This window comes from Phalacrocorax carbo, chromosome Z (assembly GCF_963921805.1).
Source record: "Phalacrocorax carbo chromosome Z, bPhaCar2.1, whole genome shotgun sequence".
Taxonomy (NCBI): Eukaryota; Metazoa; Chordata; class Aves; order Suliformes; family Phalacrocoracidae; genus Phalacrocorax; species Phalacrocorax carbo.
In genome coordinates, this window is record NC_087548.1 from 15,303,674 (window position 1) to 15,316,760 (window position 13,087).

Consider the following 13,087-nt stretch of genomic DNA (forward strand, 5'->3'; position numbering starts at 1 on the left):
GGGTGGGGGGGGAGGGCAGCAGGGAGAGGGCCGGGGCTGCCTGCTGCCCGCTCTGCGGAGCGGGGCCGCGCGGCTGTAGGGTGCTGGTGCCCACTGGCGGGTCACGGTGTGGGCTGAAGAAGTCGGGGCCGGCGGGCTGGGAGGCGGGAGCGGGAGACCGACCGAGGCCTGCGGGCAGCGCTGCCGGGCGGCGCTGGAGCAGGAGGCGGCGGGCGGGGCGGGGCGGCCGCGCTGCCCGTGATCGCATGCCTGGCTGCGGCCCGCCGCTGCCGCCGCGGCGCCAACCGCGCCTCTGACCGCCCGGTCGAAACGCAGCGTATCGTGAAAATGGCCCCGGTAAAGCCGAGCCCCTTAAAAAACCACCGGTGCAGCTGCCCTAATTGGTGATTTCATCGTGAAAGGTCTGTATTTCCCCTCTAATGGAATGGTAGATTTTGCTTAGCAGCTGTCTCCTTTGATACTGCGCTTGGTATTGATTTTGGGGGCTTTTTGTTTTCAGGAAGATGAGACATCAAGCAAAGCAGCCAAGCGCTATGATTATTCCCATGTTGACATGAACCAAATGCAGTGTCAGCAAAAAAGAGGTGTTATGGTCCCCTCCTTCCAGATGCACTCTGCAGTAAGTTTATAAAGCCTAGCCTGTGTCTTCGGTTGTTCACTTAAATAACAGTCCCAAATTCTGCAGTTCAAGTGGGAGCAATTTCAGGCCATTATATTGCAGGCCTGGTGTTAAACTGCCTCTAACCCTAATAGATCAAGACAAAAAGGTAGGAATTGGCTAAAAGTCTATCAGAACCATACATCTAGTCTAATCTAGTTTTTCCACACAGACAATATCAGATGTTTCACTGAATAAGATGCAAGAAGTCCAAGAGCAGGCAGACGTTGAATAATTTTCCCTCATTATAACGCCAGCGTGTGCTGGCATAAATCCTGACGTGTGCCATTTTACCCCTACTGCAGTAGAATCATAGAGTCATTTAGGTTGGAAAACACCTTTAAGATCATCAAGTCTAACCGTTACTGCCAGTTCACCACCAAACCATGTCCCAAAGCACCACATCTACACATCTTTTAAATACCTCCAGGGGTGGTGAGTCCACCAGCCTGTTCCAATACTTGACAACCCTTTCAGTGAAGAATTTCTCCTAATCCAGTATAAACCTCCCCTGGTGAAAACTGAGGCCATTTCTTCTCATTCTAGTACTTGTTACTTGGGAGAAGAGACCTACACCCACCTTCCTACAACCTCCTTTCAGGTAGTCGTAGAGCGCGGTAAGGTCTCCCCTCAGCCTTCTCCACACTAAACAACCCCAGTTCCCTCAGCTGCTTCTCATAAGACTTGTGCTCTAGACCCTTCAACAGCTTTGTTGCCCTTCTCTGGACACGGTCCAGCACCTCAATGTCTTTCTTGGAATGAGGGGCCCAAAACTGAACACAGCATTCAAGGTGCAGTACCCTCAGCCTTAACTGTTAGTACCAGCTATTTATGTGAACTCCAATTAAATGTGTAGCCTCTGTCTAAACCTTACTAAACCCTTGACTATATGGGTCCATTATGTCAGCAAGTTCCACAGTTGCCATATTACATGAAGAGCTGTTTGCCATTTTTGATTTTGCAAACTTGCAGTTTTAAGTTGAATACTGCCTTGTTACTGGTATGAGCAATACTCCTGTCTAGCTTCTGAACAGTGTTTCACTGTATACTGTTGATCACATATTCTATTCATCTTCTGAGATAAACTGTTCAAAACCGTTCAATTATTATTCCTCTAAGAATTGCTCCTGCATCCATTCCAGCTCTCAAGCCTCAAATTCCCAAAAACTGTTCTTTGGACTGAGGGGGCCCATGGTCAACACTGTGGAAAAGGCAATGGCACAGAGCTATGCCTGATTTCTCCAGAATAATTTTTCACTCTCTTCCACATGTTTCCTAACATCTCAGTCATTTTACTGTCATATTGCAGACTGAACAGAGCTGTTATCACACTGTTTGGGGTAATGCCCAATTCCATTTTTTGAGACTATCAGAGAGTTAATTTAGAATCTCATAACATGTATTGATACTTTTCTTCAAGACAGTAATTTGTCATTAGTATTATGTAATTAGTCATAGTATTTGCCATTTTAGTGACTATTCACTTAGTAGAGTGGAAGACTTCTCAACTTCTTCAACGTCTTCTCTCAACTGACTGACTTAAACAACCCGTTTGCAAATGCTGCTGCTGGATTGTTGGCCCCTCTCCGATCCATCTGATGCCAGAGACCTTAATATGAAATCTGGTTTCTGTCTTTGTTCAATAAAACTAATAATTTCTTTCTACTTTTTCTCCCTATCTCTTAGGTAGGTTTTAAGTCATGTTAATACTTGGTCTGACCCCAAGAATATTTAGTTATGTGCTAACATTAGACTTATAAATGTCTAGATAATTGACATAACTGCTTTTTTTTCATCTACTACATATTGATTTCTGCCCAACAAATGAATTCTTAGAAATTGAATACTAATAAATTGGTGATACATTTTCTTCTGTGTATTCATACATAGTGATCTACAGATTTTCTAGGTACTCAGAGTTTTTAACTGTGCTTACATATATGCGTACGGCACCGTATAATCTTACTGTGTGCTCCACTACAGGATCAAGACCTATATGCTTTCAGTGAACAATCTGAACCATATGGTGAATAAAGACATAAATCAACAGACTGTTCGTATGTTGGAAGATGCTGAGCGCTGTCTGTTCCTGATCAATGTGTCTAATATAGCTTAAAATGAAAAGGTTTTATATGTTGTATTGCTAACTTGGCTGAGTTGAAAATCTTAATACTATTTGCCAATTTTAGAAGATCAATTCTATACAATGATAAACTAATTTGTTTTGAGTGCAATGACTTTAAGGTCATTTTTCTTGCTCTTTTTGAGCAAGTGTCTTCTGAATTCAGCTTGAGTTGCAGTTAATATATCTGAAGAACAGGACATTGTAATTAGATATAAAAATTATTGTATTCTAAAAAAACTAGTGTAAAAAACTGTTTTTATTCTTAAAATGAGGGCACTGATACCTCTACATTCAAAAATCCGTAAAGATCATAGAGGTTAACAACAACATGCAGGAGTCTGAAAATTAACTGAGACCAATCTAATGGTTCTGAACATTCTGTTCTTGCTGGGCATTGTTTTGTGTTCTGTTGTGGTCAGTGTGTAATCAGCCTACCCCATGGCAACTTGGTGTTGTAAGACCCATTTAAAATACTGGAAATAAGCATATTTAAACACCAAGCGTGGCCAAGTAAAATGAAAGTCTGAGTTTAGAGGTGTATGAAATTAAATGTGGTTGTTTATGTCAATCATGAGCTTGATTTGTAATCTGAAGCCCTAGTATCCCAGAACATGTGGAAAACTTGGATCCAGAGGCAGATTGTTGTCTCACCACTGCAGATGAGGCCCATTCCTAGTTGAGAGAATGTTTTCTTCATATATGATCTACATTGGTTCACATTAAATTTTTATATTTAGATCTGAAAAATCTGACCAATTTAATGGCTGAATTTACAGGCATTTTCCTGATTTCCATTTTACCAACTTAATTTAGAAATTATGCATTGCTCCAGCTTAGCTTAACTTTTGGGCCACACTTTTTCCAAACAGTTACAAATATTAGAATGCGTTAGTTGAACTTAGGTGAGTTTAAAATGTTATAAAACTGCAGAAAAAGCAAGATTTAGATCGTGTTACATTTCATTGTCAGTATGTTGGTTTATATATCTCCAGGCAGTGATCTCAAAAAGCCTGGGATATTTCAAAATGTAAAATAATACAACTTACAAAGTAGTAAAACCAACCAAACAAAAGCCCAACAAATCTAATGTTTAAGTTTCTTCCTTAGAATCACAGAAATGGCAAATATGCAACCATAACATGATAACAGCAAATGTGATGAGAAATACTCCAGTTCCTCCAAAAATAAGCTCTGAGTATTTCAGCTTCATTTGTTTTTCACGTTTCCATTAGTTTGATGTGAATTATGCTTTGATGCTTTTCACAGTGTGAAAAGTTGTAATTAATTTTTCCTTACACTGTAGCTTTTCTTCTTTACTCAGTAACACTCAACTTGGCCATGCCTTTCAAACACCTACATTTTGTTTGAAAATGCAACAATTATCTGTCTCCATGTTTCACTCTCTAATTCTGAATATCTCATTCCACTGTAGTAGAAGAATGCTTTATTTCTAGAGATCTTCTTTTTGTTGGTTACACTGAATGTTCCAGAAAAAAATGCTAAAAGCCAGAGTCCTTCTTCCTGCCAATTTATATGCTAGGTGTAGAGAAAGGAAGCAGAGCAAAGTATGCACGGCCCATGCTGCCATCCCACTCTGCATGCTGCCGTCACTGCTACACCTTCCCTGGCATTGCCTGTTCGACTGATGCGGAACCTGCAGCTTCTTTTGTGTTAGTGACAGGAGTCCCTCCAAAATCAGGGGATTTGAATGGTCACAAAGAACACACGATTCTTAATCTGTGTTATGCCTGCAATTACTACTATCTAAGGACACCTTTGAAATAAAACATATAAAGAATGGCAGCCTCAGCCATGGGATTGTTGAGCACACTGCAATCAGCCTGCGGAAGGTACCAGCCCTGACAGTAACACAAAGTCTGCAGTGAAATCGGTTGCACCGGCTGACAATCAACAGACACAGATGTTTGAAATTACTCCCTATGACAGATTTTATAGAATCCTTTCGGATCTTTAGATGTCCCTAACTACAGCTGCTGGAGAGGAGAGCGTATTCTGAGGAAGCACCACATCGGCTCATCCTGTTCTCCGCTTCAGCATCCATTGCTGGCCACTGCTGAAGCCAGGGTACTCTGGCCCAACCGAACATCACCATTCTTATATCCTTGTGTTGATACTGTATTCATTTTCCTTGCAGAACTCCTTCAAATAATAAAATCTTTAATACACTGTGACAGCCAAGTGAGTGCAGAACATCACATGAAACTGTAAACTAAAAGTTAAAAAAGGCAAAATAATTTCTTTGGAAATCATAAAGAACACATCCTGTACTTTCGACATTTCATCTATGAAAATGTAAATTAACTGATAGTTAGCTTCTCCATAAGTAGTTTTCATCACATCATGATGAAATTCCTTTTGGATTAAGAGAGATAAAAGCAAAAAGAAGAGAAGTTAGCTGTGCTAGTTAGCTAGACCATGAGATAAATTCTTTATTTATTCAGGCCTCCAAATAGTGCAAGGTTCTTTTATAGACAAAGTATCTATAACCAAAGACATTATAATATAATTATGAGTCTAACAGTTCTGTGGACACTGAATTATAACAAACAAGACCTAATATTTGCAATTAGTGTTCAGTCAAAGCCCTGAAAATGCCTGCATGTGTCTTGCTGTCATTGGCAGGGCTGTCACTCTCCCCTGCAGATCTGTTCCTCTCATTAAACAGAACCTCCAAGGATAGCACAGGTTTTGTGAATGTCAGCATGAAGTACCCTTGTGACTCGTATTTATCCAAAGATAACCTCTGACAGTTCCTCATTTAACATGAATAAAGCAAGCACAATAGATTAATTTTAATTTTCAGATATATTAATCTCTCAACAAAAAGGCACCTATCCCATGCTCTGGGCACTCTCCACTTATTAAAATTTTAGGAGGGGATATCATTCATGTCACAATGTCTGTCACCTTGTGCCCTCACCCTCATGAACAAATACAGTCTATAATGGCACCCTGCAGCTGTGACATTTCTGTTCTCCACATCTCAGCAACGAAAGAATGGATATGAGATTTTGATAACAGCTGATGTCTAGTTTGAAGGAATAAATACTTAAAAGGCAGTTTTCTTAGTACTTTACTCATTGTCCTTTACTAATTTCCCATAATACAGAATTTACACTCTGCTCAGTTGGGCCTAGTGCAGCAGCACATTTTATTGATTTTTAACCCCTTCACACATTTCTGTTCTCAGACTAGTTCCAATGCTGTATTTGAGAGGGGTCTGTGTGCCAGAATTTCTGGCCTGCCTGTCTGTTCAGTTGCATGGTAAAACAGCTGAACAGACGGGAGTTCAGTGAGGTAACTGAGTATGTGCCTGTTACATTGTGAGTACTCACAGCATATTCTCCTTTCACTGGTCCAAAAGGCAAGGACAACTAGAGCTAGGGTTGCAACACACTCAGCCTTTGAATGGGAAGGAGACGTGAAGGTGGTGAGAGAGCACATGTTGCTGCCAGCTCTCGTTACTGGTTACACAGATGGAGAGAGCTACTGACTGGTTGATTATGGCAGCCTCCAGGCTGGTAAATGAGGTCTAGCTCCTAACTTGGGCAGAGTCACACAGAAGGAAAAGGCAAAAGCTCTGAACCCTGCTGGGTCACTTAGCACAGCTGCCTGACAAAGGATTAGTAAGAGGTACAAAGCTTGGTGAACACTGTAGAAACTAGAGAGGGATGTGTCTGGGAGTAAGTTGCTACTTAAATTTCAACTATAGCAATACAGAACAAACATGCAATGCAAAACAGCAGTATTTTTAACAGTTTGGGGCCATGTGGTGTTTTGCTAACCAACAGCTCAGGAAAATGAGCTGACTTCCCAGGCATGTTGCTCATTCAGGACATACGCATTCCTTTTTTGTCCCCAGAGCTGCCAAATCAAACTCATTAAAGACTAAGAGACACCAGCCAGTTCAGAATTAAATCTATGTTTGTTGTATCATCCTCCAAGTACTTTGAAGGCCATAAATGATATAAAAATAAAATGTATTATTACTAGTAGCACTGTGTAAGATTTGGGGTAAGGCATTTTATTAAAAGGGCACATTTTCCACAGATGAGTGTCTGTGGGAATGTGCATGTGCAGTGCTTCCATGTACTTATTTGTGAAAGCGATATGCCATTTGTTCTTGTTATATTTCATGCCATTGATGACTGCCCAATGCTCCAATCTATTTAGATCTCTCTGCAAGGCCTTTTCTCCCTCAAGCAAGTCAACAGCACCTACCCGTTTGGTATCATGAAGAAACTTGGTAATGGTGCATTCAACTCCTGCACCCAGGTCATTGATAAATACATTGAACAGAACTGGCCCTGGAATTGAGCCCTGAGGAACACTGCTGGTGACCGGTTGCCAGCCAGATGTAGCCCCATTCACTACAACCCTTTGAGCTCTGCCCCTCAGCCAGTTCCGTACCCAGTGCCCTGTGAACCTACTCATCCCACAGAGTTGGACAACTTGTCCAGAAGGGTGCTGTGAGGGACAGTATCAAAATCCTTACTAACACCCAGAACAACTACATCCACCGCCTTCCCTTCATCCCCTAGGTGGGTGACCTTATCATAGAAGGACATCAGATCAGTTGAACAGGAATTTCCCTTTGTGAACCCATGCTGACTGTGCCTGATGATTGCATTGTTCTTTAAATGCCTTTCTTCCCACTCTCTACCCCTAGTATGCTCTTCTTTCATTTAAAGAAAATCTAAGCAGACACAGACCTGTAGCTCCCTTCAGCACATCCTCTGAACTGTAGGGCAGGCGAGAAGGACTGCTTTAACATCATATTACAAGTGCACCCTGTATGACCTTTAGGTCTTCCAGAGTTAGAGCTGCTCACAATACATTTCCCCACACTGTGCAGATGCACACACTCTCACTGCTAGACTTTTAACTTTATATTTTGCCATATTAAAGCATTATTTCTTTAACTAGGCCTGAGTTACAAAGCTATCTAGACAACTCCCTCCAAAATCGTTATGCTATCCATACACTGTTGATGTAATGGTAGAACAGCTGTAGGCTTCCAACCTCTAGAAAAAATCCACACATGTTCACTGCTCATTTCCCAAAGACAGCTACTTTTTGAGCAACGCCAGTGAATTTTTATTTCATTCTATGTGTGCTCTATTTATATGTTAGAGTACAACTTTTTAGTCAGGACATGAGGCAGTGCTGAATCAAAAGTCTTGCAAAACTTTATTAGAAAATACATAAGGGCCATATCATTAATCTAAACACAGATGTACTAAGCAGCTTTTACTCCAGAGCCTAACTTTATTGTTAAAATCTAGATATTTGGACCTTTATTTTAAATCACTCATGACAATTTGCAAGGCAACAATACTTACTTTGATCTGACATGGTAAAGTACATCATAAGTAAGTATCCAACAAAGCATCCAATACAGTAGAAGACCTAGCAAAATACTTCTGATATTTCTGGGTTTCAACCAGGAATCAAGAAAAGAATTGTTAACAAATATTGTGAGAGCTGTTAATGCCTTGTAGTTACTCAAGGAAAACACATTCCAGTTCTCTGTATGCAAAGAACTATTGTCTGAAATTACACCCATCTAATTTTAGGCACTTAAGTAAGGCATCTAAATTAAGAGCCTCATTGCTCTACTTCTACCTTCTACCTCAGAAGGTGATTTACTCCTGTGATCTGAACTGCCTCTGGATGGACACTCTGCCTCCATTGACTGCAGAAGGAGCCTAGAGTCTCAAGGTTTCCTTCAGACACCTCTAAGGAGAGTTAGACAAAGTCACATCTATGAAAAGATAGAAGTAAAATGAAGCATAGTTAAAAGCAGTTCAGTAGATCTAATCTGCAAAGTCAGTGAAGGGAAGCTTTGTGATCTTTCTCTGTCTCCCTTTCCTCTCCAGCAAACCATCTGTGAGAATCTCTCCTGTGAACACCTCCCCTGTGAGCCAAATGTGTTGAAAGCAGAGCATGGGTAGGGCTTTATTCTTGTACATAACAATAATAGAGATAAAGAAAATTCTATTACTTCTAAGAGCAGACATTAACTGTGCTGCTACCAACATTGCTAGCTGGGGTTCTGACTCTCATATTTTGAAATGAATTCATGTGCCACATACATATTTTACCTCCTCCCAGCTCCTCGCCTATCAATTTACTGTCCTGCAATAGATGGAAACTTGTACTTGTATGGCAGTCAATAGGCTAGTGTGTGTTTGTTCAAATGGCCAGTGACAGCGAGTTTAATGAATTGTGATGAGTGAAAACATAAAAGTATACCTATGGGGTTAGTAACTCTACCAGGAGAAGTGCATTCTTAAGCCATAATATACTCACCAAAGCCCCACTTTGATAGCTCTCACTCCAAAAATAAGGAGAAACGGCACTGTATGCATAGTCATTTAAAGAGAGATGTTTGAAAAAGGTCAGATGACTCATGTCCTAGAGATGTAAATTTGCCTGCAGTGACTGTGGAAGAAACCAAGGGTCGTTGCCCAGATGTAGATGCCCTCCAACTACCGTTAGGTTGAATGGATCCCATCCTCAACATGGAAATTTCACTGCATAGAACACATTTCAAAATCAGTTTAGGAAAGTGATTACCGGGTGATACCACCAGGGCTGGTTAATGAAAATCAGGCCAACATCTTTTGTTTCCAAACTTTAGAAAGCTTCATTATAATGTCACAAAGAACAGCCAGCTCACTTGGAAAAGTATTTAAATTAAGGTACAAGAGGAATGTATACATCAGGTTTCTTTAAAAAAAATTCTGAAGCTAGTAGGTGACTTTCTCTGCGAGATTGCCATCTTTGTGTCCTCTTTGGGTGGTATTTAGTAAACTATGCAAATCCTGAAAATCATTACAATCTTGAATAGTCCATGCTTAGGGAACTGTCCCTCTGAAGTCTCTGAAACATTTTGCTGCAGCTTACACATAAACACAAATACATGGAATTAAAAAGTTTTAAATATTTGTAGAATCATACCTACTTTGTATGTGCATAAAAATGATTACCATCACTACTTCTTATAAAATGAGGTAGGTTACGACAGATGGGCCTTATTTTTATTTTATTTGTTCTTATTTTGTAAGTCATTTATCACTTGAATATCTTTGTGTGCAAAGATAAGGTATAAAGATTCATTTCTTTTTATTCTTCATCTATGTACCTCACCCAACTAATTTATTTTGCACTAGGTTAACAGCATCATGGCATTATGAAGTGTAAAATCAGACCGTCTGATACTGTGCTGTATTGCTGTTACAATACTGCATGTTCTGCTCTAGGTCATGACCTAGACAGCATTAGCTCCATTCAATGCCGTGGCAACTTTCCAGTATTTCTGTAACAGATATTCTAGGGCACTGTTACATTACTTAATTCTATGTACAACAGTCTTGATTTTAATCAACCTGACTCCAGTAATTATTGAAAGAAAATTCAAGGAGAAATGGGGGAAAAAACTCCTGCTGTGCTTAGTGGGAGAGGATAAGAGGATGGCCTGTCTTATTTGCTCTTCCAAGGAAGGAGAGGACTTGAAAAGGTCATCTGTCTGCTCTGTCAGCTGATTCTGAGCCACGTTAACAGGAACAACAAAGATTTCTGTAGGAGGTAGTCCAGAGGTGCACAAGATAGAACTGATTAAAACAGAAATTAAATGAATATATCATAAGTCTAGTAGTGAACAGAAACTTAAGTCCTTGAAAATTATTATAAAAAACTGCTTTCAGTTAGGAATATCCATGTTTTGTCTTGGTGTTAACAAGCATTGTGTTCTCTGTTTGTATCTGAGTCTGCTTAATACACCCCTCTTTTATTGAATTTTCCTCCTCTTCTCTGTCTGTAGTGCACTCTCTTTCCTCCAGGGGTAGGAAATATGTTCATTACCATCAGACCTCTAATCAAATACAGATGCACAGTGAGCTACAAGACTCACATGAAAGTCTCATTTTTATGCTGTAATTTATATAATATTTGAGATCTCTATGAAGTTTTGAATTTTATGGGAAGTTGCTTTTCGAGTAGCAGAAACTTCCCTAATTTAACATGCCACTTATGTTTAATAATGATTATAATAATAATAATAATAATTTTCCAGGTTGGAAGGGACCTCAGGGATCATCTAGTCCAACCTTTCTAGGAAGAGCAGAGTCTACACAAGATGGCCCAGCACCTTGTCCAGACGACTCTTAAAAGTGTCCAACGTGGCTGAGTCAACCACTTCCCTGGGGAGATTATTCCAATGCTTGACTGTCCTCACTGTGAAAAATTTCTCTCTCGTGTCCATTCAGAATCTCCCCAAGAGCAACTTGTGTCTATTCCCCCTTGTCCTCTCCATGTGACTCCATGTAAAAAGGGACTCTGCATCTTCTTTGTAGCTACCCCTTAAGTACTGGTACACGGTGACAAGATCCCCTCTGAGCATCCTTTTCTCAAGGCTGAACAAACCCAGCTCTCCCAGCCTATCCTTGTATGGCAGCTTCCCAGTCCTTTGATCATCTTGGTGGCCCTTCTCTGGACCCCTTCCAGCCTGTCCACATCCTTTTTGTATAGCGGGGACCAGAACTGTACACAGTACTCCAGGTGTGGCCTGACCAGCGCCGAGTAGAGTGGGATGATGACTTCTTTATCTCTGCTGGTGATGCCCTTTTGATGCAACCCAACATCCTATTGGCCTTCTTGGCCACAACAGCACACTCTTTGTTCCCATATAGCTTCCTGTCCGCAAGGACCCCCGGCTCCCTTTCAATAGAGCTGCTCTCCAGCCATATGCATCCCAGTTGGTGGAGAGCAGCTCTTCAAATTATGAAGAATGTGTCATAAAGTGAAACCATAACAGCCTTTGTAGTAGGTTTGTGTCTTCTATTCTTGTCCAGATAATTTTGAAGGCTTTTGCAGGTGATTTGCAAATGGAACAATACTAAAGGCCAGGAGTGAAACCCTTAAGTCTTTGGACAAACTGCACCATTTTGTTAAAAATTTTGAAATAAAATAAAAATTTCCCTATGACATACAAATTACTTATCTGCCTTTACTCTAGTCCAGAAAATCTAAACTGCTTCAGAGTGAAAATTCCTAGAGCTCCTACCCTGATGCTCTTAGTATACTACAGGTGCTTTTACAACAGATTTGAATTTTTAAATACTATCATTATTAATCACATTATTTTAATCCCATTTACCTAAGCAGTCTTTACTTTCAAAATGGTATAGATATTAAGTGTAGAAGCTATTTTACCATAGTCTTAATGCTGTATGGTTATATTAGAACAATAACAACATCTATGCCTGATCAGTAAGTAGAAGTAGCTATATTACGTGTTTTGCAGCATTTATTAAATAAGGTATACCAATGTAGTAATCTCTGCATTTAGCCAGGGAAACAGGAAGAGAAGGTACAGATCAGTTGTAGTTGCAGTACTGTTTGAAACATCATGTTTTCATTTCCTGGCTTTTGTGATTTGAACTCTGCAACCTTTATCCTGAATGAATGCAGGGGGATTTTTTTGTTTATCAGCTGAACTCCAGAAATGCTTCCACTCTACAAGTGTTTGTCTCCCAGAACATCCCTGGAACACTTAAGCTGTTCATCACCACTTCCTAGTTCCTACACCCTATCAAGATTCAAGGAAACACTTCCAAAGCTGACTGATGTGACTATAATAGAGGTTCTACTAGTTGATGGATAACAGTAGCAAATGTGATAAATACTGATACTTTGAAAATGAGAAGACAAAACAAAGCATGTTTTGTTATTATACATCTTCTATTTTCAGATACCTATCTTGTTCAGCTACCTACCTTTTTAAAGCCAAAACAGCCGAAGAAACTGTGTTCTGAAACAAAGCATTCACTCCAGGTTATCCACCTTCATTAGGCATCCTAGAAAACAGAAATGAGGGGCTCAGCAAATGAATCTTTAGTTTTATTAACTGTGGAACTTTCCATCTTAAAAGAATCATAAAATAGTTTGGGTTAGAAGGGGCCTTTAAAGGTCGTCTAGTCCTGCCCCCGCAATGGGCAGGGACATCTTCAACTAGATCAGGTTGCTCGGAGCCCTGTCCAGCCTGGCCTTGAATGTTTCCAATGATGGGGCATCTACCACCACTCTGGGCAACCTCTTCCAATGTCTTACCACCCTCACAGTAAAAAATTTATTTCTTACATCTAGATTGAATCTACCCTCTTCTAGTTTAAAACCATTACCCCTTGTCCTATGGCAACAAGCCCTGCTAAAAAGTCTGTACCCATCTTTCTTCTAAGCCCCCTTTAAGGATTGAAAGGGCACAATAAGGTCTCCCCACA

General features: G+C 40.3%; 1 long non-coding RNA gene across 2 annotated transcripts; it reads left to right on the forward strand.

Annotated features, from left to right (window-relative positions):
* Positions 1 to 27: 27 nt before the first annotated feature.
* On the forward strand, positions 28 to 11,794 carry LOC135310456 (uncharacterized). 2 transcript variants are annotated; one of them, XR_010370518.1, is made up of 3 exons: positions 28 to 401; positions 500 to 619; positions 10,882 to 11,794. It is a non-coding gene; the product is annotated as an uncharacterized LOC135310456 (long non-coding RNA). The 2 variants fall into 2 exon arrangements; XR_010370519.1 differs by lacking the exon at positions 10,882 to 11,794 and adding an exon at positions 2,642 to 4,975.
* Positions 11,795 to 13,087: the final 1,293 nt, after the last annotated feature.